General features: G+C 38.2%; 1 long non-coding RNA gene across 8 annotated transcripts in view; it reads right to left on the bottom strand.

Annotated features, from left to right (window-relative positions):
- Positions 1–221: 221 nt before the first annotated feature.
- The window catches only part of LOC140506113 (uncharacterized), a 319,922-nt gene continuing 294,201 nt past the window's right edge, over positions 222–25,942 (bottom strand). For all 8 annotated transcript variants that reach the window (XR_011967780.1, XR_011967781.1, XR_011967775.1 and 5 more), the window contains one exon: positions 222–25,942. This exon is cut by the window's right edge. This is a non-coding gene — a long non-coding RNA (uncharacterized lncRNA).

Genomic DNA, 25,942 nt, shown 5'->3' with positions numbered 1-25,942 from the left:
TTTCTGTTTCTCATATATGACACTCCATCTCCTACCCATGTACTTAGACCCTGGCTGACCCCCATACCTGGAATGCACTCCCTCTTCATCCCTGACTTCTTTCAAGGCTTACATCAAGTGACACTTTCTACATAAGCCTTTCCTGTTCCTCTGCACAGTCAGGTGTCAGTATCTTCACTACCCTCCACCCAGTCATCTTGTATTTATCTCATATATACCTATTTCTAAATAATTAGTAACAACAATAAATAACAGGTAGCATTCATATAATGCACACCATGTACCAAATACTGTGCTTAGCATTTTATAAATATAATCTCATTTGATCTTCACAGAAACTCTGGGATGGAAGTGTTATTATCTCTTTTTATAGATGAGGAAACTCAGGCAAACAGAGGTTAAGTGACTTGCTCAGTGTCACACAGCTAGTGAATGTCTGAGGACAGGTTTGAATTCAAGTCTCCTTGATGCCAAGCCCAGCACTCTAACCAATGCAACATCTAACTATTCTGTAAGCTCCTTTTAGGCAGGAACTGTTTTCCCTCTTATCATAGTAGATGCTTAATATGTGTTTGTTGACTGATTGATTGGCCTCAAAGAACTTATCTTTTATTGAGTAAGAGGAATACAGAATGAACAGTGATAAAAAAAAAAAAAAAGCTAAACAGTACAGGGTAGGAGTTGAAAATAAAAGGGACAAAGAAAAGGTCAAACATCTCTAGTACTCTCCAAGAAAGGACCAATGACTAGCCAGATCACAGAATCACAAAACTGGAGATTGTAAATGAGTCTTAGTGTCTAGCTAGTCCAACCTCTACATGAAAAAATTCCCATTACAGTATAACATGCCTGACAAATAGCTGCTCAGTCTTTGTTTGAAGACCAGGAAAGTGGGATTACCCACCACCTCTCAAAACATCTCATTCTAGTTTTAGGATGAGGAACATTTCAAAGAAAGATAAAGATTCTGAAAGGTGGCGATGAAGACGGGGGACACGATTGGCTGGTATATTTCAGCTGGGCTGAAACAAAGAGTGAACAAGGGGGACTATCCAGGAAGAAGGCTGAAGAATCAAGTTGGAGATAGTTGAGCTAAGATATCTGTACTTTAATCCTAGAGGCAAGATGGAGCCAATGAAGGTATGCGAGCAGGGAGATGGCATGGAATATTTGCTTTGGGAATATTACTGTTATAGCTATGTAAAAGATTAGAGAGACAAAAAGGCTGGAATTAAGGAGACCAATTAAGAGGCTATTGCTATAAACCAATTAAGAGGCTATTGCTATAATCAAGGAAAATGGTAATAAGTACCTGAATTAAGAAAAATAACCATGTGGGTTAAGAGAAGAAGACTAGTGTGAAGAGTAATGTGGAAGTAGAATGAATAGGATATGGTGATTGATTGAGAGGTGACAGAAATTAAATGAGATTTTTAGGTTACAAACCTTGATGATTGGGAGAATGGTGGCCCCCTTGACATTGACAGGGACATTTCCGGTGCCTAATCTAGTTACAGGGACATGGTAGTATTCATAAATGCTTGTATAATTGAATGGAATGAAGGATGTGTTGGGGAAAGGGGAGATGATGAGTTTCATTTTATACATGTTCAGTTAACGACTATTGGACACCAAAGTAAAGATGTGTAGTAGGAAGGTGGTGATGTAAGACTGGAGTTTTATTGGAAAATTAGGGCTGAATATCCAGATCTGCAAAGAGGTGATAACTGAAGCTATGGAAATGGATTCGTTCACCAAGAGAGGGAGTACAGAAGAAGAAGAGAACAGATAATGGAAACTTTGGAGAAACTGCCATTTGGGGCAGGTCAGAGCTATATGACAGGCTTACAGGAGACTAAGAAAGAATTGCTGCACAGGTAAACAAAGTTGAGAGCAGTGCCAGAGAGCAGTGTCAGTAGTCAGAGAGCTAAGAGAAGAGACACTGAATTTTCACTATATATCTCAATAGGGATTTTGAGAAAAGCAGTTTGTAAAGGATAAAATAATATAAAAAACCATGAAGTAGAATTATTCAATGAACTTAAGGTGGACATGCTCTAATATGTAGACCCTGATGACTTGTTTTTCCATTTTATTAAAAATTGACCGAAGTCAATGCAGAGCCATGAGCTTCCTAACTCAGGAAACTTATCGAGGACTGGGAGAAGACATGAAGATCAAATGAAAAGCCAACATGTCACTTCTAATATATTGAAAACAAAAGAAAACATTGATTCTAGATATTATAAACTAATAAGAAAAAATTTCTGTGCCCTAAAAAATGAGGAGAAGGAAGTTTTCATAAATCTTTACCAAATCATTTTAGAAATAATATATCTTGAATCAACACTGCATCGGGTAGCTATTAGTATGACCAAAATCAACAATGAAAAGGGCTCCAACTAGAATTCAAATTTAGAGTTGGATTAAAGGGAGTTGGAGCAAAGAGAAAAAACAGATTTTGAAGGCCATATGATCTACCTTCTACAATTATGGCTATTGGGAAACAGAGAAGAGCACTCTAGTCAGTCAGAAAGTCAATTAGTGTGTGATGAGTGCCTACTATGTACCAGACACTGTGCTAAGCTCCATAAGACAGCAAAAGTCTTCCGTAAGGGAGATTGCAAAGCTTATAATATCTTCTTGCCTAGCCTGCCACAACAGACCCTCTCAGGTTTAATTCCTGGTTTTATTACATGTGATAGAAAAGGCTGAGGTGCATGCATCAGGGAGATCTGTGTTTGCGTCCCATATTTATTATTAACTAGCTATGAGAATGTGGATCTGTACCGCTTCAGCCTAAGTTTTCTCATGTGCAAAAGAAGAGGTTTGGACTATGCAGAGTCTTTGTTTCCATTTCTTTGCTACTACAAGAAATACTGTGTGTGTGTGTGTGTGTGTGTGTGTGTGTGTGTGTGTGTGTGTGTGTGTGTGTGTGTGAATTAGCCTCCTTGGGTCACAGAATATCGATATTTTAGTCCTCTTAGCTTGGTTTCAAAGTGCTTTCCAGAATGACTGGAGCAACTCACAACTCTACTAGTAGTTTAGTAGTGTACAACCCCTCCAACATGGACCAGTTCCCTGTTTTGTCAAGCTTGCTCATTTGCAGTGATTTCCATTTAAATTTTTCTTGTCTTTAGTGATTTACAGCTTTCTTTCATATGGTTGTTATTAATTTGTAATTTTTTTGATAACTTTCTTCACGTCTTTCAGCCCTGTATCCATTGAAGAATGGTTTTTGATCTTATATATTTATGTTAAATGCCAACCTACCTTAGATATTAGACTTGTCAGAGATATCTGATACAAATATTTTTTTTAAACTACCATTTTCCTTTTTATCCTAGCTGTCTTAATTTTGTTTGAGAAAAAGACTTTTCATGCATAAGGGTGAGGATTAATTGAATTTTGTTATTATTACGTTTAGTTGTCCTAATGCTCTGAAATCTTCCACTTCTGCACCAACAGCCTTCTTACCCTAAGGATGCCTCCAATCCTGTATCTCTCTCTCTGATTTGTGAATTCTGGCCTGGGACCACTCTTTCATGAAAGCCCAAGCCATTCATTGATCACTTTTTCCTGATTCTGTTCCTGAATCTCCAGAGTCTTACACCATTGCCCCTATAGGCCCTTCAATTCTACCATCTACCTCTTCCCCAACTAGAATGTAAGCTTTTTAGAGTAGGGAATGTCTTTTTTTTTTTTTTTGGCTTGTATTTGTATCTCTAACACTTAGCACAATACCTGGTACATAATATTTGTTAAATGCTTACTCTATCCATGTATCTGCAGTGCTTTTATAAACTAAGTTACATGGTATCATTGGACTCTGTGAATTCTTCAGATAAAAATTCTATTGCTCAGTGAATCGGTTTTTTCTCCCCATTTCCTTCACTTTAAATATGTTGCATGACCATCTGAAAACATGTCAGAGAAGTTCTCAAACTGTAATGGATTTGAGGTTGAATATTCACAGCAAGAGGAACAAACTGCATCAAAATATCAATGAAATTTACCTGGATGGAAATGGATTCATCACAGAGGCTCCTTGTGGTAAAGGAGGGGCTCTCCATACCACAAAAGCCTAGCAGAAGCAAGGTAATAGGGTGCTATTGTGCTGCAAGGAATGATGAGGGTGGTGGTTTTAGAGAAACCTGAGCAGAACTATATGAACTGATATAAAGTGAAGTGAAAAAAACCACAAGAATAATCTATAGAATAACAACAGTACTGCAAAGAACAACAACTTTAGAAGACTTCTGATCTTTGCAATGACCAACCACAGTTCCAGAAGAACTGGGATGAACTTATGTATACCATGCTACTCTCTCTGGGGCTTTATTTATCATTGATAGGCAAAGGGAAGCAATAGTTAAAGAACTGACCCAGGAAGCTCCTTGTAAGATTTCCAAACACTAGAAATCTAAGACTTGAGAGATTAACTTTGAGTTCCTGATTCTCAACTACAGGTATTCATGCATCATTTTACGTATCTGGTACACTTGACAGAGAGGTGATAGATTCAGGGCACATACGGAGACATATCTTGTTTGGACCTAGCCAATGTGGGAATTTGTTTTCTTGGTCATGCGTATTTGTCACAAGAATTTTTTTCTTTTATTCTTTTTTTTTTTTTTAAAGGGGATTGAACAAGGCAAGAGGGAAAGAAAATAGATCTTTGTTCATTAAAAAAATTAATTATAAAAATCAAAATTTGGGGCAACAGGAGAGGATAAGAGGGAAAAGGGGTGTTTAACACATTTTACAGATAGGGAAATTACAGCCCATAATGGTTAACTGACTTTCCCAAAGTCACACAATGAATGAGAGAAGAAATATAACCAGAAGCCAGAACTAGATCTCACTAAATTAAACTGTATCACATTTCTAGAAAAAACAAAAACCTAGCTTCCAGTGAAAATGAAATGGGACCATCCCAATATCAAAGTAGTTTACAATTATAAAACATTTTACTGGTAATCACACATTTTCTTACAGACAACATGACAACATAGGTTTGCTGTTGTTTAGCCATGTCCAACTTTTTATGATCTCATTTGGGATTCTCTTGGCAAAGATACTAGAGTGTTTTGCCATTGTCTTTTCCAGCTCATTTTACAGATGAGGAAACTGAGGTGAACAGGGTTAAGTGATTTACCCAAAGTCACACAGATAGTAAATCTCTAAGGTCAGATTTGAACTCAGGAAGATTGCTCTGCCTGACTTCAGGTCCAACACTTTATCCAATGCATCACCTAGATGTTCCGATGCCAGAGGCAATTCAATGTTATTATTCCCATTCTACACATGAAGAAACTGGGGCTCAGAGAAAGGAGATGACTTGTCAAAAGCCAAGTCATACAGTTAATAAGTGTCTGAGTGTCAGCTTGAAGTTAGAACTTTTGGCTGTCAGTGTAAAGTTCTTCCCTCTATGTCCTGTAACCATGTCACTTTTAAGTTGAGTAGCTCAATGGCCAACTTGAATATCAAGACTCCAGCTGAAACTATTCTCTTATTGAGGCTTTGTTTATAATTTATGGGGAAAGGAAAACAACATTTAAAAATGTTGGCCTTGGGGGACTCCAAATAAGATTTCCAAATACTAGAGACCTAAGAATCAAGAGACTAACCTTGAGTTCCTGATTCTCAACTACAGGTATTCATGCATCATTTTTCATATCTGGTACACAAAAGATGAATCAGAAGGCCTCTATAAGGTACACTAAGTTCTTATTATAATTCTTTGATTTATGGTTTTATTACAACTGCCTTAGTCTAATAAAATTTTACCTTTGTTCACAGTTGTAAAGCATAGGCATGTATGTATCTATAGAAAATATCTCCACAGTTTTCCTCCGTCTAGCAAGGAAATCTGTTTTCAAATCAAATGCTGCCCTCTTCTCGGACTTGATATATTGCCAAGCAAGCCGTTCTCGATTAACACAGCTCCCTCCTGGGAAAAGTCACAGAATAACTTTATTGATTTCACTTTACCCTTCTCCACATTTCTCCACTAAGATGCTGTCTTAACTCTTAAATGCAAAAAAAGAAAAAAAGGGAAGAAAGAAGAAAGAAATAGGAATTGGTTCTTTAGGGTAATGCTTTGGGGCTTGGTCATGTTTTTTTTTTCCCCCTTGTGTAGGAAGAGAGAAATAACTTGATGCAGTGACTCAAGATTTTATGCAACAGATTTCTTTCTGTTGCAATGTGTGCTGTATATGCAGTTCTGAAAGCAGGACTGCCGGAGCCCATTAGGATCCATGCTCCCCTCCGACTTGGCCAGCCACCTCCCAGAACTGCCAAGACCTCTTTGGCAAATGTTTCTTAACTATTCCAGAAAAAATTGGAATACTCAAGAATCAGGGGCCCTCCTCTCCTAGTTTGTCACTGCTATCCCCTGTCTACTTAAAGCTGAATGTCCTAAAAGATGCTAGGCAAGATTATTTTTTTATGCAGAATACTCTTTTTTTTTTTTAAGAGAGTTTCAAGATTTCTGCGTAGACCACAGCATCACAAAAGGAAGATCACATTTCAGCTACTGGGACAAGGAGGTTCCCTAGTGCACAGTTAGGAATGTAAATGCTCAGATAAATCCTGTAGGAAAATTCCATCTGCCTCACCTTTTTCAAGGCACTGTGGTAGGAGACTCCAGCAACAGCTCACTCATTAAAGCTGGCTGCTTGGCTCTAGGCTTCTTCCAGCACTTGAGCCACCGCCTGGGCAGGATCCTGACTGTGGGGCCAAAGCAGGGGGTAGATGGTGAAGTTTAAAGTGACAGTTCTAAAGATACCATTTTCATTCTCTTCTCTTTTTTTCCCTTTAGCAGAGTTTGTTCTACCTGCCTTAACAAGGGGAAGCATTCAGGATTATAAAAAAAAGCTAGTGAGCTTACTATCTATCTCTTTCAATGCTTTTCCTGTCCATTCTAAACTGCAAAGGCAGCGAAGAGATTGGCTTGTTTACAAAGGGATCAAAATCTGCTTTTTCACTTTAAGCAAAAGAAGATGCCCAGTGAAATTTATGGTTTGTCCTATTGGCAAAATTAGAAACTTATGTAGCCCCAACACTCAAAAAGAGGCTTCAACAAAACCGTGGAAAGAAAACAAAAGCTTTCTGACTCATCAAGGTTAATATGCTGCCTGATACCCAGTGGCCAATTTTGCAGCACCATTATTAACAACATGATAAATATCTGCCTGTCATGAATAAGTGAAATACACTTAGGACCACAGAAGTGCAGTGAGACACCATGCTGTTGGTGTTGCCCCAGTGCTGTATCTCAAATTTTTTTTCACGATTTGGAAGGCTATTTTTTAATTATTTTTAATAATGGCTCTACCTATTTTGCTCAGGCGGGAAGTACAGAGATCATTCATGGGTCAATCCCAATGCTGATTGGGATTTGGCATGGAAGTTTTAGATTGCTCCATTTCTCCAACCTGGGGCCAGGTCAACCTTCCTTAGGGAATCTGATAGCCTTCTGCTCTTGGGGGCTCACCAAACCCTTAATGGTCTTAGCCTACTATACCTCATAATTTTTACCAGTTTCAACCCACCCTAGTAGCAGGAATATTTTTGCTCATTAAATTCTGTTAGGTGGTCACTTTTCTACCCTTGTTTCTGAAAATATTTGCAAAGACACACTACCCTAATAAGGGTATCCATAATCACTATCCATTCTAAACACAGCAATGAATACAAAAGCAGACTCCAATGACAGTAAAATATATTTCTGTGAGTGTAGTACACAGAAGAGGGCATTATCTTATTAGTCTGGCCTAACCTGTCCTTTGTACAAGGCTTATTTCTCTTTTAATAGTTATTTTACCTAACAGTGCATATATATGTGTGTGTGTATGTGTGTGTGTGCATGTATGTGTGTATAGACACAAATACATACACACACATACACATATACGTATATATAAATACATATATTATATATGTAAATACATATGTTTTATATATATATATATATATCTCCTTGCTAATTAGACTACTGAAAGGAAGTCTCCTAAGTCCATTTCCCCATATCCAGGAAAAGATTCCTCACTGTGGAATGACAGACAGGACAAAACTGTGTCTACTGTGAGGATTATATTGTGTCCTGAAGTAACACAAGTCCTCTGGGAGAACCATCATCTAAGTTGGTAATGGCAAAGAAGAGTTTTGACTGAAGTCTCCACATAAATAACATAGCTTCACATCTCATGCCCCATCCACATCAGTGAGTAGGTTAAAGTGGTTTGAACCTTTTCTTTCTTCATAAAACAGAGCACATATGTAGTTTTTAGAATCTCATGGGAAAGCCTTTCCTAGACTTCATATTCTGAAAACTTCTGAAAATTAAGAGAGGAAGCAACTGTTTAGGATTTGAAACTACCATTTTACAAAGTCTATACTTTAAGGTTAAATTTAAGTTTAAAGTGTAGAAAATCCAACAAATCTAAACATCTCCTATCTTCAAGGCACCATCCTGGGTGCTGGGAGAGATAGGCCAGAAACAAACTATCATACAGAGGATAAAGAGTTAAGGACCAAAAAAAAAGACATGAAGCAAAGTACATGAGTAATACAAGTACAGAGAATTTGCAAGTAAAGAGAATAAAGTACAGAGATGAAAAAGATTATTTCTGTCTGGGAAGATCTAGAAAGGCTTCTTGGAGGAAGTGTACTTATACCAGTCCTTGATGAATGAGTGAGCAGAATTTTGATCAGTGGAGATGAAAATTGGCGTAAAAGGACATTTCTGGAAGGGAACGTTATAAACTAAGTTATAGAAAGAAATGTGAAGTGTGTCATGTGTTCAGAATGGGCTAAGTAGTCCAGTATGGCTAAAACATAGGAATTGTAAAGGACAGCAGCAGAACATACTATAAGGATAAAAAGGTTAGTTGAAAACAGAACATAGAGGCCATCTAGCCAACTCATATATGAAAAGCAGGAATTTCTTCTATAATAGATTCAGTAAGTCCTCAAACATCACTGAAGATCTTCAATGAAGGCAAACCTCACAATCCTGTCCATTCTACATTCATATAGCTCTAATAAGAATTCCATCAGTCATATATTGGCATTATTGTAGAGGGGATTCTTGGGCAAGGAGAGATGAGATATAATGACCTCTGATATTCCATGATTCTCTGTTGTTTATAGGTGAAGATTAGGGGAGGGGGAAGGCTGATAGAATCTTGACATAGTCATCCCTGGACCTTCATAGCTCTTTGCCTCTTCTGCATCCCAGTACCTGTTGACAGAATCCTCAGGTGAAAGCACTTTCTATAGGTAATTCCTTCTTAGTACCAGGCTTAACTGAGCCTAGTTAGATAGCTGCTCCAGTTCAGCTTTTCTTGGAGAAATAGCCTGTATCCATGCTAGGCCTCACCAAAGTCTAAATCTCACAGTCTTCATATTTAAACTAAAAATGATTTCTGTCTCCCAATCTAAAGGTGAGTAAGATTTCCATGTAATTTTTTTTCAGGGGCAAGTGGGACTGGGGGAGGAGGAACATCAAATGAGAAAAAGAAGGAAAAGGCAGAATGCTTTTTGGATTCTTTCCCCACTTTAACATAACCAGCCCAGAGAAGATAAAGATTACTTCATTTCTTATTCAGAATGAGCCCATAGCTGTGGATTGCCTAAGGGAGTCATTCCAACCGAGACCAGAATTTCAAGAGAGAATTGATCAGACTAGTGTGTCTGGTGCTTAGAATACATGAAAGTAGAACTCCACCGTAGCAGAGCAGAGGGACTGATCGCTGTGAATTGTTAAGTTGTCTCCTCAATGACTTGTTGCAAAAAATTTCCCTGGAGAAGTAATGAAGTATTGTACATTACCAAAGTATTGTTAATGAAAAAAAAAATTAACCACAGCCTATACCTTTCAGTTCTTTGTTCTGAGAAGATATCAGAACCATACTTTGTTGGACCCTAGAATCACAGTAAAGTGTTTTGGAAGGTCCCCAGCAATACTTTATCGGACTGTAGGATCAGAGGGAAGCGCAGATCGAGAGACCTTATGTTCAAAAGGACATCTCTCAACTTCTCCTACCTTAAGATAAGCTATATCCTCTATGTAATGGTACAGTAGTTACATAACCAGCTGGGAGAAGGTTGCATACAAAGTACTTAACATCAAAGAATATGTGTCACTGAATCTGGTTCCTCAAATATACTGTGATTTGGTGTTAGGACTAAGTGGAGAAGAAAGGAGACAAAGGATTTACAGGATTCCAGAATGTCATACGTGGCCTCCCACCATGGAATGAGAATTCTCTCTTACAACATACCAGAAAAGTGGTCATTCCAGCTTTTGTTGGAAAATCTATGGCAAAAGGGAACCTACTGGCTCCTGAGGTAGCGAATGCTACTTTGGGATAGCTCTAATTGATGCAATCTAACTAGCAGATTTTCCTTATATCGCCGAATTCTGGCCCTACCCAACTTTCACCCCTAACTCCATATTCTGCCTCCTGCAACCAAGCAGAAAAGACTAAATTCATCTTCCACAAAATAGCCTTCAACATTTTTGAAGATGTCTAGCATACCCCAATCTGGGTCACCCTCTTCTGGATGCTCTTCAGCTTAACAATATCTTCCCCAAAATGTGGTGTCCAGAATGGAATAAAATACTCCAGATGTGGGTGGACCAGAGGAAAGGACAAATAAGTCAATCAGCAGGCATTTATTGAGAGCATACCTATGAGCCATATAAGCTTCCCAAAACATAGGAAAATCATAGGAAAGTCAGCCATGTCTCCCTTTCTTCCTATTCCCACTTAATTCCCTCCTCTCAATTCTCATTGTAGTCAATTTCACTTTTGTGGTCCTTAAATTTTGCTGCCATGTATTATGAGTTATCTTTTCATGTATTTGTCTTATCCCATCTAGACTGTAGGTTCCCTGAGGGAAGGGACGCTGGCTTCTCATTCTTCTCTCCTTCAGAGACTCTTTTTCAGAGTAGGTGCTGATTAAGTAACAACAATCACTTAAAAATTCATTGCTAATATTTTTTTGTTTTTTTTTTTTTAAAGACAAAGTCAGTTCTTCATGATCTATACCTGGATTATCCACACCAACTGTTTACTCTCAGACAGGTTTCCTCTAGATGCTCAGGTCCTCTCTCTCCAGACTAATGAAGATACCTTCCCCAAAAGCAATTCATTTGAACATTTCTATAAATAATACTTCAGCAAGGTAAATCTGCTTCCAACAAATCACATAATACAATTTAAAAACAAGCTACAGTGACTTGGGAACTATTCGTTATTCCTTGATTATCTGTGCCACCCACTCTCCATTAGAATAGACTTTCAAGAGTTGACTATACTGTCTTTAGGAACAAAATAAACAGACTAGCTACAATAGTGGGGGTTAAATGAAGAGCTAGCAAGGAGACATTTAGTAAAAATGGAAATACAAATCAGGATTTAAAAAGAAAGAATGTGGGACTAGGAGGAAGAAAATCAAGAAAGGAAGAATCCTGGTGGTACTTTTGATTAGACTAGGGAATAATCTTTCAGGGAAAACATTGGAAGATTGAGACATTTAAGAAATGACTAGAACAAAGCACACTAAGGAAAAACTACCAAAGGGAATCATTAAGCTTCTGGAAATTTACCAATACCCCCCACCCCAATTCAGAAAAAGACACAAGAAGAAATACAGAAGATGACATGAAAGAACTTTCCAATCTTTGGTTTCTATAATATGTTGCAAAAGTAAGGGACTGGATGAAACTATTTCTATAAGACTGGCACTCAACTACTGGAATTTCTTGAAGTCCAGAGTTTTAACTGTAATGGGATACATCAGTAGACTGGGGAATAACTTTCCATTGAACTTGGGGAGATCACATTTGTATTTGTTTGAAAACAAATTTCCCCCTGCCAGGTAATCCAAGGTTTGATCTGGGTGTTGGGAAATCTTGGTTGATGCTCTGCCAGTTAAAGAGGTGTTTTGATTACAGGAAGAGATAATGGAGTGATATCAAAATGAGCTCATCTGTAAAATGACAGAGTTATCGCCCAGATTTCTTTTTCTCCTCCAAGAAAGCATCCTCTTAACTCCTGCACAGGAGGGGAGTGAGAATGACAATCCTGCTCATCTACGGAAATTGCCAAAGAGAAATATGGGCAGAAGAGACTATTGAACTGGAAAGTAGAAGATCTAAACATATCTCACTGCTTTAGGGAGGTCAACATTTAAATTAAGTTTATATACAAGTGTAAAAATCTTATCAACTGTACTTACAACATCTTGCCAACATTCTTTCCCCTCAGGGTTCAGACAAGGTATAAAATCAATCAAATCAGTGTTCCTTCCCAGATAGGAAGCCAAGTTTGTATCTTACTTTGTCATCTTAGGTACACTGCCACATTTATTGCAAACTGAACAAGTTCTGGGGGGTTCAGGGAGATTGTTCTTACCCAACACCTTAGAGTCAAGTTCAGGGTCACTGTTTTCTAGGAAGTCTTTGTTGGCCCAGGCTTTTGGAAGGAAGAGAGAAATCTCTTTAAAGGTTTGGCCACAACTTGACCTCCTACCTAGAGATGGGATTCTCTGTTGCTTCCTATCCAATTGTGTCATATTTCTATGTGTCCTGAAATAGCTGCTGTGTTGCACTCGGAAGGAGGGTAAACTGATCTCTCTGTATCCCTTACCTAGACATCTTGTGGGGGTGTTTGGAGGATTAATTAATTAGTATTTGGAAAGTGATTTGATATGAATAAAAAGCCCTTCAATAAGGTTGTCTTCAATGGATGCTTCTAAGAGATTTCTTATGACCAAATATTTCATTAGCACAGTAATGGCTTACATTTTTAGCGCAGAGCATTGTTTACAAAGCACATGGTCTTCAAGTATTTATACCATTCAATGGAAAAAGTCAATAGCAGTCAAAGTGCAATGTTTGATGTGGGAAATACCACCTAGAAGTCCTGATAACTGGTCGTCCTAGTAGCTGGGTCCGTCTCAGTCAAGAGCAAGATATACTTGCAGCCTTTTGACCTGTCTCTGACTAGGGTTAATATCTGTGGGCCCTATCCACCAGAGCACGTCAAATAGGAAAAATGGGGCTATTGCTTCCCTAGTCCTGGATGTTATGCCTCTCTTACATATGTCTGAGATTGCATTCACTTTTCTGGCTTCCTTTGTCCAATGCTGATTCATATGGAGCTTGTGACCCAATAAAGCAGCCATATCATTTTTGAAATAAATGCTATCTGGCTGAATCTCCTCCATCTTGAATGAAGAAAGTCATCTAAACTTGAGGGTAAGACGTTATATTTATGTCTATTAGATTTATTCCTGCGTTCTAGCTTCTCAAGATCCTGACTCTATCATCTTCACTAATAAAAATGCTAAATATGAAGGTTCAAGCACAAATTTCTGGGACGTTCCATTGGTGATCTCCTTCTAAGTTTGCCTCAAAGTATTCATGCTTGCTCTTTGCATCTAGTCATTCAACCAGTGCCAAATTCAAATTCATTACTATGATCCTAGCCACAAGATTGGAATAAGAAGCTTTGACACATAATTTGCTAACATAAGGTAAACTAGAGCTACAACATCTTCCTTCTCTACTTGCTTAGTTTCCCTATCACCAAAGGAAATGACGAGACTGGGATAACACTCTGCATGAAGCAGTGTTTTAGCTGGGTTTGAGTCTTGGCTCTGCTACCACTTGTAGGCAAGTCTTAAATCTCTCTGGGCCTCATCTAAAAGATGGAGGAAGACAAGATAACTTCTAGGATCCCTTCTGCATTCACTGGTCTGTGACGTAAATATGGCTCCTAGATATCATGGAGAAATTTATGAAGAAAAAAATGTCTGCCATTGAAGCAAGAAATGATATTGTCATTTACAAGCAGAATGCCCTCTCCTTCCTGTTGCTGGCATAATTAATGTCAACCAAAATGCTGGTCCTTAACCATCTCTTTAAAATGGCTAAATAAACAATCTAGCTATCAACATCAGGATTTTAACTCTTGTGTGGTTTAACAAAATCTTTTTGTGACTGAGAAAAGGGTGTTTCTTCTAAGGATAAGCATCAGCAAAATCCTTAAGAGATACTGGAAGTACATAATGCCAAATGTCACAACCCATAGGAAAAATTCTTTACTTTTAGGCATATTACTAGGCAGCTGGGTGGTACAGGGGATAGAATGCTGATGTGGCCTCAAATATTTTCTAGCAGTGGGCAAGTCATTTAACTTTTCTCTACCTCAGTTTCCTCATCCATAAAATGAGGAAAATAACAGTACCTACCAAGAGTGGTAGTTGTGAGTATAAAATGAAATAACATCTGTAAAGCCCTTTGCAAGCAATAAAGTACTGTATACATGCTTGCTGCTACTATTATTATTTTTACACAAAATCATTCCAGTAGCCCAGTCACGATACTTTCATGGAAGTTACAAATTGGCTTATATGCTTCTTCATCCCTCAGACGTAAAATTCAATTTGTGATCTTCAAAGTGATTACTTTCCTCTATCCAAGGTTACTTTCCCCAGCTTAGGTCTCAGTGCTTGGCACTCTTAAACATCATTTTATTCAACACGAGGGACACCCTCTCCCTCCTCAAGGAGGAAAGCACTTTTCAGAAGCAATTCAATTTAACTAAACACTATTGCTTGTTCCTAAGCAATACATTGGGAATTAATGTCCTCCTTTGCTCTGGGGACCGAATCAAAGCCCCAAGCTCCCAAGCAAAGGTAACATAAGGGGAGTGGTGGAGATTGGAGGCAAGTAATTGTGGCAAAGGAGGGAATGACTGTACCTCATCTACGCAACTTTGTTAACATTAGGTTTCTACTCCACCAGATTAATCAGAGAGGAGTTCATAGTTAACCCTTGTTCCACACTGTCTAGACACAGGACATATATGTCTACTTTCTGTCCCCAAATTATGCCCTATGTACTTGACCTATGTGTTCTAGAGTGTAAATACTGGACCCCACTTATCCAAGGGTCAGTTTTCTGGTCAACTCAACCCTGTGGGATGACGAGTAAATAAAGAGAAAGGTGTCTAAGCATCCATGATAGTTGTCACTAAGTTGAGGCACTAGATATTCTCTGCTCTTTAGGCCTGTATGTAGAAGTTTATTGGCTCTGATTTACAGCACCGTGCTTAGCAAGCTTTTTCATCTGGTTTCCCAGACCACAGCAGGTTACAAGCAGCAAATTAAGTGGAGGTGGGGAAGACCTGTTAGGGACAAGAGAAATGATAGTAAGAGAAACAACAGCTAATAGTCTAACATGGAGGAAGGAGATAGAAGAAGATAAAAGCTGACCCATCATAAAACAATAATAATAATAACATAGCACTTTGTAGTTTGCAAAGTGCATTACATATATTATCTCATATGATCCTCCCTACAAGTCTATGAGATGGGTGCTACCATCTTCCTTTTACAGATGACGCTAAAGAGAATTTAAATGATTAGCTCTGGGTCACATAACCAGTAAGTGTCTCATACTCAGGTATTTCTCATTTCAAGTCCAAATCATATTCAGTGCTCCACTCAGTTACCCAATAAGGGTTGTTTGCAGTGATAACCCTGAAGTATTTGGGGGCATTGGAAAAAAACAATGGATTTGGAATCAGAAGACTTGGGTTTGAATCCTTGTCTACCACTTTTTACCTCTGTGAACCTGGCCAAGGCATCACCTCCATGGGGATAAGTATCCTCATATGTAAGGTCAGAGGGTTAGAAAAATATGACCTTTACGCTCCCTTAAGATATAAATTTATGAACCTGTGATCTTAAGAAAAGGTTAGATTTTATTCAGTGACCTGTGTTTCAGAAGGTGGGGAAGTACAATGGATCTCAGAAAGATTTCTCCCCAATATAGTTAAAATATATGGAAATGATAAAGGACATGAAAATATGAAAAGATTTTTTCCTAATATATAAAATATGGTTAAAATAAAGTGAGACAACTAGAGAGACTAGCTATAGCAACTAGAAAAACTCATATATATAGAACACTTTATTCTTCAATGGTGCTGGATAATGAGCCATTCCTACTGTACTTAATGGACTAGAATAATTCCAGGGTATGGAACCTAAGGCCTTGAGGACACATGTGGCCTTCTAGGTCCTCAGGTACAACTTTTGACTGAATCCAAATAGAACAAATCCTTTTATTAAGGGGATTTGTACTGTGAAGTTTGGATTCGGTCAAAGGGCCACACTTGAGTTCCTAGAGGACCATATGTGGCCTCAAGGCTTCAGGTTCCCCATCCCTGGACTAGATATATTAATGTCCTATTTTATATGGCTTATATAAACACTGTTTTAGGAAGAAAGCTTTTAGAAAGTAGACATCATGTCTACATAGAACCTAGCATTCATACGTTTGGTATAAGTATATTCTTGCCATGTTTTGGTTCATTCTCATAATTTAATTGGTATAGGGAGCTCCCTGGTAATGAAACTCCCTCTACTCTCTACAGCTTCTCATCTTAGAGAGTTGTTGACTCTGCTGGTTTGCACGGGTCAGAGTTGAGATCTGAGGCCGGAGCTTACTGACTCCAAAGCCAGCTCTCACTCTGCCACATAGCTGCCCCTGGTTTAATTAGGCACAACTTATGTGTGTGTGTGTGTGTGTGCGCGTGTGTGTGTGTGTGTGTGTTTGTCCTTCATTGCCGAAGACCATGACATCAGAGAAATAATGACATGACTTACACTTGACTTTGTTTTTGAGTGAGGGAGGGCTATGCAGGTCACCAGTCTCACTTTTCCTCCAGAGCCATCTGAATCCAGTGCCCAGATATTCATCAGGGTGACTGGAGATGACCCAGGATGAGGCAATTGGGGTAGAGTGACTTGCCCAAGGTCACACAGCTAGTGAGTGTCAAGTGCCTGAGGTGAGATTTGAACTCAGGTCCTTCTGACTCCTGCACTGGTGCTCTATCCACTGCACCACCTAGCTGCCCCTAGGCACAACAAGATGTTTGATATATGCAGGATGGCACTACTGTTCATGCTGATGACAGGGTTACTGATAGGGTCAACATCAGTGGTGGAATAATGGGAGATCAAAGTTATTCTCTCTACTTCCCCTTTCTGCTCTGTATTATTTTACTTTATTTGGGGCTCTGATTGTTAGAGAGTGATCACTGAATGTCAGGCTTCAGTGCAGCAGCATCCTCTGCCTATTAGAAATTACTACCCGAAGGTACTCAATTCAACAAGTCTAAAGCCTTGCTTACTACCTTTCACCCTAAAAAATGACTACTTCCCACATACCCATACTACTCATTAATCTCTCCCATAATATTCCATCTCCTTTATCCATGCCTTTGCATGGACTTCTAACATCTCTGGAATGCTCTCCTCCAGACTCCCACCTCTTGGAATCACTAACACCCTTTAAAGATCAGCCTGACTTCTCTTCCCACATGAGGACTTTCCTACCTTCTCCTCTCCCTAACTGTAAACGCTCTCTTCTTATGTGCATTTGTGATTGTTTTCCAGCTGTTCTCTCCTCTAGCCATAGAATATAAGATCCTTGAAGGCTGATGCTTTTTTTTTTCTTTGCCTTTTTATCCCTAGTAACTTATATAGGTCTTGGCACATAGTAGGTGCTTTAAAATGCCTGTTGAAGTGAAGCAGTAGAAAAATTTCTATCAATATAAGTCAGTGAAAATTACTAGAGTGTTTAAAAAGTCTTGCTAACAGGCTCAGTTAGGAAACAAGAGTTTCAAGACTTGATTCCTTCGACTTACTTTGTGTTTTGGACATAATTCACCTTTGCCAATTTCAGTCTATCCATTTCCAAAATAACCACAACCACATTTATAAGCTGAAATACTGAAATGCGATAAACATTTGTCAATGCTGAGAGAAGTTCAATTCAATCAGGGACCATATTTATACAATATTCCAATCATCAGGCTTCAGTGATGAGAATCTGAGATGTAGAAAGTGACACCACTCTCCTGCAGCAGGGCACTCTGGCTAGATATGCCTTCTCAGAAACAATGCTTCCATCTTGGTCGGCAGCTCTCAAAGTCATACCTCCAGTACTGCCCTCTCAGTCAAGTGCCAATTGCCTAGCCCCAAATGGCCTGCTAGACCCTTACTTCAAAATTCAAAAGTCTGAAGCAAAATGAAATGTCTTCCCAACCAAACTGCCTCCTCAATCTTCATATCTCTATCAACAGCACTTAATTCTCACAATCTCTCAGGCTAGAAACTTTGGAATAATCATCTTCTCCCTTAATCCCCATATCTACTTAGTTCATTTTCTCTGTCAAATGCCTCTTACCTTAACCTTCCTCTCCATCTTCACCACTCCTGCTCTAGTTCAGGCTATTATTATGTCATGCCTATGACCTCCAACAGCTTGCTTTCAATTTCTCCTTCATTCAGTCTACCTAAATACTATTGGCAGATTAATCTTCCTTAAAACACTGACTTTATCGCATCATTCCTCAGTCTCAAATTTTCAATGCTTCTCCCTTCCCCTTTAATTTTTTGGCTCATGATTTCAGTGTGGGGAAACTCTCCCTGTGGGCTCTCTCTCCTGGTATGGAAACTTCCTTCCTTGATGCAACTCAGGTGTTATAGTTCTAGAAAATTCTGATGTGATTTCCTCCATTCTATATTCTTCATGAACTTCATAATTTCTGAGAACTACATCATCAAAGGAACTTTATCTAAGCCTATAGTGGCCCTTTCCCAAGGAACTGCTGATTTCATTTAATTATTGTTAAAATAGCTTCAGTCTTCTTCTAATAATGGCAAGTTAGGTATACCTAAGGCAGGATTGGGACAGAAATGCTGTTGACATTGACAAAATTCTGGTTAAGGTTCACAAATCAAGCCCAAATGCTTCCAGTGCATATCTAGCCTACCTGAAAAAAAAAAAAATTCCTGAGTCTACTGGTCTAAAAGTGGCCTACATGAATATAGTCAATGCTAGGCATACAGCCCCTATCTGGAAAGCTGAAACTGTATTGAGAGAATAGTGTACTGTGAATTATAAAAACTAGAGTCCTCACAAATGTGGATTAGGTGGTACTGAACTGAAAGCTAGCAAATGAAATCTGATGGAGAATTAGAGAACACACCCAGAAAGCCTTAAGACCAGAGCAACTATTGGTTCCACAGAACTTCAAAAAAACGATATACCATACTTTGCAATAATAGAAACTTGCTTCAGAGTAATGAGTCTTTACCTGATTGGAAGAGAAATTGGAAAGTGATCATCTGTGTGAGCAGGATAGCACTGCAAAAAGGTTTCATAGCAGAGCAAAAGAAGGGCCATAATTGGTGCACTGGAAGAATGAATTTCAAGACCTGATTTATCTCTTAAATCAAAGCGACCACAGTCACTCAACAATTTAATTCAACAATGATTAGTTAACTACTGTGTAGAAGACTCTGTCTTAAGGTCTAGAGATAGTAATTCATGAAAACGCATTTATCACACACTTCATGCACACCAAGCATAGTGCTAAAACAGAGAGTAGTCCCTGTCCTCAAGGAGCTTATATGAAGTCACTTATTGTGTAATGGAAACAATTCTTAAATTAGCCACTTTCCAGAATTGTCCCAAGGAAAGTGCTTTATAGATTATAAAGTGCTATGTAACCCTAGGCTATTATGACTTTTATACACATTATAGCCAGACTCTGCAGCATCTTTTCTAAATTGTTTTGGTTCGGGAGTAGGCTGCCCATCAGTTATAAAAAAAATTTTTTTCAGAAAGCTGAATGCTCCATTCTTATGGCATAAATTCTCTGGGCTTCTGGGAAATTCTACAAAACAAAGCAGCACAAATGAGACAACAGAATAGTGACCTATGATCAAAGGCAGAAGTCCCTGCCCATCTTCCATGGAATGGTTAAGTACCTGTAGACCTCATCGCAAAGAAAAACTGCCAGCTTATCCAGTTGCTTTAGGAGGATAAATAATGGGAAATACCAGTATTGTGTCATCTGCCTTCTCACTAGGTACTTCCTCAATCAATCACTTCACATCAGAATTAATTTCCTAGTATTATGTTGGAAATACTCCAAGTCTTGATGTTTTAGAAGCAGAGATTTTAGCACAAGCAATACTGGTAGTTCCTTTTTTTCCCTGCGTATTTCTACAGCCAGAATAGGCAGTTGGAGGAATATTTCGGTTTAGCACAAACACTACAAAGCAGTGTGGGATGAAAAGATGATAATCTCTTTTGTCTTCCATTATTGTCCAGACCACTGAATGTACTACTTGGTAGTGTTCGCCCCAAATGTTTAGACAATTCAGACAGTGTAAACACCTCCAAGATGCTGCCCTTGCCAAGATAATCCTGTGGAAATGTATTTTGAAAACCATTTGAAACTCCTCACAATGATTCATTTGCCAGTGTGGATGTGGCCCATGAATCCAAAACAGATCTTTAAAGTCTAAATGCATACTGATTATGTTTTATTATCATATTTTCATTTTTCTAAAAATATGCATCTTTTTATTCTTCTCAAAGTTGTTTTTTTTTCTTCTTCATCTCTCATGAACCTAGGGCAGTAGATGAAATTACAATAAATCTCCACTAAAGAAATTCTTAATAACTACTCAGAATGACTCCTAGCTTAACAGGGCAATACCATTTATTGGTGGCATATCATTAAAGTAGTGTAGAGAGATTCTGATATCTAAAATCTACCCAGTGAAATTCTAGGAGCAAAGTTGTTGGGGCGGGAGGCAGGGAGGGGGACTGGAGAAAATGTCTGTGACTTTGATTTACTTCTATTTGAAACAAAAAAAAAAATCACCATTTGAGTCATCCTAGTTCACTCTCATGAGTGAGCATTAGTCATTCTGCATTTCCTTAAGCCTGTGAATGTGTTTCTGTGTAAATAAACTATGTCGTACACTTGGGGATAGAAGTCATAGTATTTAGAAATTAAAAAGACCTATTAGATCATCCAGTCCGGCCTACATGAGATAGTCCCTAGATAGAGAACATAACAGTTGATCTTAGCCAAAAGACCAAGAAGAAACAGTTGGCAAAAACATTTTCCTCTGCTTTCTTAGTTTCTACTTATCTAAGAGCTTGCTTGGGTCACTTCCCAAGTGGACTAGTGACCTGGTCATGAAACAAGCTCACTTATCAAGGAGACAGAAAGTTTAGCTTATCTGCACTGATGCTGTCCCACCCGCCTCCATTTGTTACAGAAAATGATCTTGTGTGCAAAATATGAACTGTGAAGAATCTGTCCTAGGAAGGAGAGGGGCTGTTTTCTCCACTCAAGGAAAACAGAAATGAAGTTCCTCCTTCTCAGGTGACCCCAACTGGTTTCTGAGCAGTTACTTAACAGAAACACAATCGTGGCCAGCTCTATGTCCAGCAGGAAAATAAAAGGACCATGGGACTGGGAGCTGACTGGCTTCACAAGGGGATGTAAATATCTGCTTTACATCTCAAAGCATTTCATCTTCAAAATCCTTCATCCCACTGGATTCTGTTAAGCATGAAGCACAGAGAGGTTAGTGTTTTGCTAAAGGTCACAAAGCAAATCGGTTTTTATTCTTGTTGTTCAGTCGTTTCTGTCGTGTCTGACTCTTTGTGACCCCAAATGGAGTTTTCTTGGCAAAGGTACTAGAGTGGTTTATCATTTCTTTCTCTGGCTCATTTTACAGATGAGGAAACCGAGGCAAACAGGGCTAATGACTTGCTCAGGGTCACACAGTTAGTATGTGTCTGAGGCTGTATTTGAACTCAGATCTTGACTCCACTATATGACCAAAGTTGCTCTAAGCAAATCAGTAATGGACCAAAAAGGTCTTTACTTCTAATAGTTCTCTAATTCTATTGCTTTTATGCCCCACCCCAACATCACCCCTCTACCCAAATTAAATGTGGCAAGATTTTTCCGTTACTAAAAGGTGATGAAACCATAGTAACACCTTTGTTTTGGTTAGCTCTGAGCAGGAGAGATGTATAATTGGGCTAGAATTGGGACTGAGATGATATTAGAGAGATGAGTGGATCTGAACTTTATAAAGAAACCACTTTCTGAATAGCCAAAACTCAGTTATAGGATTTTTGATAAATATATATATAATATAATATATATTAGCATAATATATTAATTAATATAATATATAATATAATAATATAATTTTTGAGAAATAAAGCCACATGAAAAGTCTATCATTGTTGGTGAAATAAGATTTTCTGAGTAGCTCTCCTTGTTATTTAATATTAATTTACAGGTCTATATTGTACCAGACATTTTATTAGACAGACACACAATATAGTCTCTGTCCTCTAGAAGACTACCTTCTACATAATGATATACCTATAATGGTACAGATACAATAAGATGAGGATTCCAGGAGAGGGATATCAGTTAAGTTTTCTAAATATATTAAGTACCCACTATAAGCTCTTTCAAGCTAACTTCTAACCTGTCACTAAATTAACATTAGCTGTCTGAACTTGATATCAACCACATTCATCATGTTTTCAGCGTTTTTCTGGGTTTGGGTTATGGTAAAGTTCTGTTGAGAACAGAATGTCTTGTCCCTTTATTGATAGTTAAGTACTAAAACTAACATTAACTTTAGTTTCAGACTTTAGATATAGCATATATATGATAAAAAGTGTCTAACCCATAATTCTACAAAACAGAGCTCTATCAATTAGTATAAATGCTTGTCTACTACACAATAACTAATATTCATAATAATAATCCTGAAATGCCTTCGAGATTCCCTAAGAAAATTATGTTTAGTATAGCTTTAGCATTAAGTATATTTTGCACTATGATTATTATTTGAATAGGTTTTGACAAATATCTTATAGCAAATAGCACAACAAGCTAAAAATGGATACTGGAATTGAATATTAAAAATCATTCCACAAAATAATTAGGAGAGAACTAGATCAGGTACCTTTCATAGTTATGGCTGGGGTTGGGGGTGGGGATGGTGAATTTACAATCAGAAAAGGTACAGAGATTAAAGATAAAAATAACTTTGGTTACATGAAATTGAAAAGCTCTTGCATTAGCAAAATTAATGCAACTGGGGAAAAAGAATTTGCCTCAGAGATTCCATTGCTGACATATATATTCCAAAAAAGGATAAAAGAACCAAGGATAAAAAGAAAGGTTCCATGTAGATCAAAATATTTTGGTAAATGAATTTAATGGAAAGTTCCTGTGACATAGGAAACAACAAATTTGATGAATACAGAGAAGTGTGGGAAGACTTATATGAACTGAGGTAAAATGAAGCAAACAGAACCAGGGAAACAACACAAACACACACACACACACACACACTATTACAACAAAAATAGAAATGAAAATAAAAACAATACAACTATTGAAAGTGAATTCTGTGAAATTATAATGATTATCATGACCAAACTTTGCCCCAAAGAAGCGATGTACAAAAGTACCTTCCTCCTTGCTTTATAGAGGCAGAATTCTGTAAGTGTGGAAGTCCTGTAGACCAATGGTACAGGCCACTCAACTGTACATAAGAATCCTTGCCAGTCATATATTGACCTAGAAAACCACACATTAACATTACCTATGTTCCATATATTTGCTATCCTACTGCTCACTTTCTCAATACTAGGAGAGGGGCTGCAGGGAGGGAGAGATTTTAGAACTCAAAACTTTAAAAAATCAATGATAAAAGAAAGTATAAAAATAAAACTATCTATGTTCTCCTGCATTTTTCTTTATCTTGTGAAATATTTCCCGATTACATTTTAATCTGGTTCTGCCCATTGCTGATGGGCCATGGAGTATGGCTGCCTCCTCTGCAAGATAAGGTTAGCCTTTATTTATTTATTTATTTTTTGATGTGCCAATTAGCTTGACTGGACTGTTTGCTCTCAGAAGGGGAGCGGGGAGAGTGGGGAGGGATGCAATGGTGAATGTGGGTGATGTGAAACCAAAAGCTATTCAAAATTTATTGTTTTTAAAGATAATTGGAATTTCATTAATAGTAAATAGAGTTTCTGTCTGTGCCTGTGCTTTCACAGTATAGAGAATTCTTGTACCAGGATCTCTTCCCATTGACCCAGATGAGTAATCTATCTGTTCCTTGTAGTCTTAGGATTTCTTGGTAAAGTGATTTGCTCAAGCTCATAAGTCAAGTATGGGTCAGAGGCAAAACTTGAACCCAAGTCTCCCTGATGCCATGACGGGACTTTCATCCACTGTGTCATGGAGACGCTCAATAAATAACAGTGAATGAAATACTACATTAATTAGATACTCTCATGCCAGGTCAAAGTAAAAAAAGTTTATTTTACATTCCTTACACATGCAAAGCAAATCTATCTGCCTGGTGTTAGGGAACATATCAGTTCTTTTTTAATATCCGTTTATTTTTCATTCTGGTTTCAGACATCAGCAACACTCCACTTCTCAATAGTTTACAAGCTACAAATAGTTTAAAGATGATAAAACCCTCGACGGGCCTGCAAAACACATCATGAAAATGCTATTTATTTTTGAGGTTGATGGTTAATGTCAGAGCAGAGGAAGTATTTTGAGACTGTTCTAATGCTGTACCCTCACCACTGGGCATGAGCCAGTCTAGGTCAGAATTCCAGTTATGACATGAATTCTATACATTTTATACGAATTTACAAATGACAGTGGCAGAACACTTGGGCCCTTTATTCATTCAACAATGAGTCATTCCGGCATTCCTTTCCCTTCTGTGCCTCTCCTGATGAACTTTGGTGTGTGGATTTGGCTACATTAGTTGTCACTGAATCAATAGCTCTGAGACAGATGCCTCTAGGCATCAGGATAGTCTGAATAAGTACAGAAGAGATGTACCCAGAGAATAAAATTCTCATCCTCAGAGTTAGCTTGGTGTCCTGCCTGTAGGAGGAGGACACATCACTGCTTGTAATTAGACTTGTCTGAGACTTTGAATTTCTTGGACTTTAAGAGTCCAAGAAAACCTCAGCATCTATACTACATAGAAAAGAATTGGCAGTCACTCAGTGGATCCAGGCTCTGCAGACAGTCAAGCAAGGCCATTTAGGCTCCAAGAATGGATTTTTTTTTTTTGATCCTGAATTGGCACCACAAAGAGACAGGGTCCAGTGATTAATGTGCTTATCTGTGACCGAGGAAAGTGAGTATTCTAATTCTAGCTCTGTTCATGATGGCCTATCAGCCAAAAAGGTAATGCCGTTGACCTTAAATAGTCTTCATTAACATTTTCCTGAGAGATACAGTCAAGTGTATGAAATAAAAAGGTCACAAGTGCATTCACCCATCATGTAAGAGGCATTTTAGAGACAGCTGGGAGGCACAGTGGATAGAGCACTTGGACTGGAATCAGGAAGACCTGAATTCAAATTTGGTCTTAGACAATTCCTAGGCAAGTCATTTGACCTCTGTCTGCCTCAGTTTCCTCATTTGTAAAGTGGGGGTAATAATAGCACCTAGCTCTCAGAGTTGTTATGAGGATCAAATAAGATATTTGTAAAGCACTTAGCAGAATGCCTAGTACACAGTAAGTGCTTTACAGATGCTTGCAATTCTTACTATTATTATTATGTGAATATAGTTCCATGGACCATGTGATCTATTCTGAAGTTAAAAAAAAAACATTGCTGTCCCTGTAAAAGGTTGCCATCTCTTGATTTCTTCCTTTTCTGTTCCCTTCCACCAATCCACTGTAATCGACCTAGATCCTGTATACCCAAAGCCAACAACAGAAAAGGGGAGATTTAGAGGCTGGCAGAGGAAAAGAGAGGCAGAAAGGGGCAACAGCAATCTCTTCTGGGTTGCAGTGTAGGGAACACTACCTTAAGTCTTCCACTAAAGTATCAAAAGAATTTTCTATTGCATTTATACTTTGAAAGGATAAGTCTCATTTTCTCAGCTGGGATTGGAAACATGCATTAAAAGACCAAAGAAAGTGCTTCTTCATTACAGCAACAGAAAGAAAATGGTGG

The sequence above is a fragment of the Notamacropus eugenii genome, chromosome 5, assembly GCF_028372415.1.
Source record: "Notamacropus eugenii isolate mMacEug1 chromosome 5, mMacEug1.pri_v2, whole genome shotgun sequence".
Taxonomy (NCBI): Eukaryota; Metazoa; Chordata; class Mammalia; order Diprotodontia; family Macropodidae; genus Notamacropus; species Notamacropus eugenii.
This window is presented reverse-complemented; position numbering and strand designations above follow the sequence as displayed.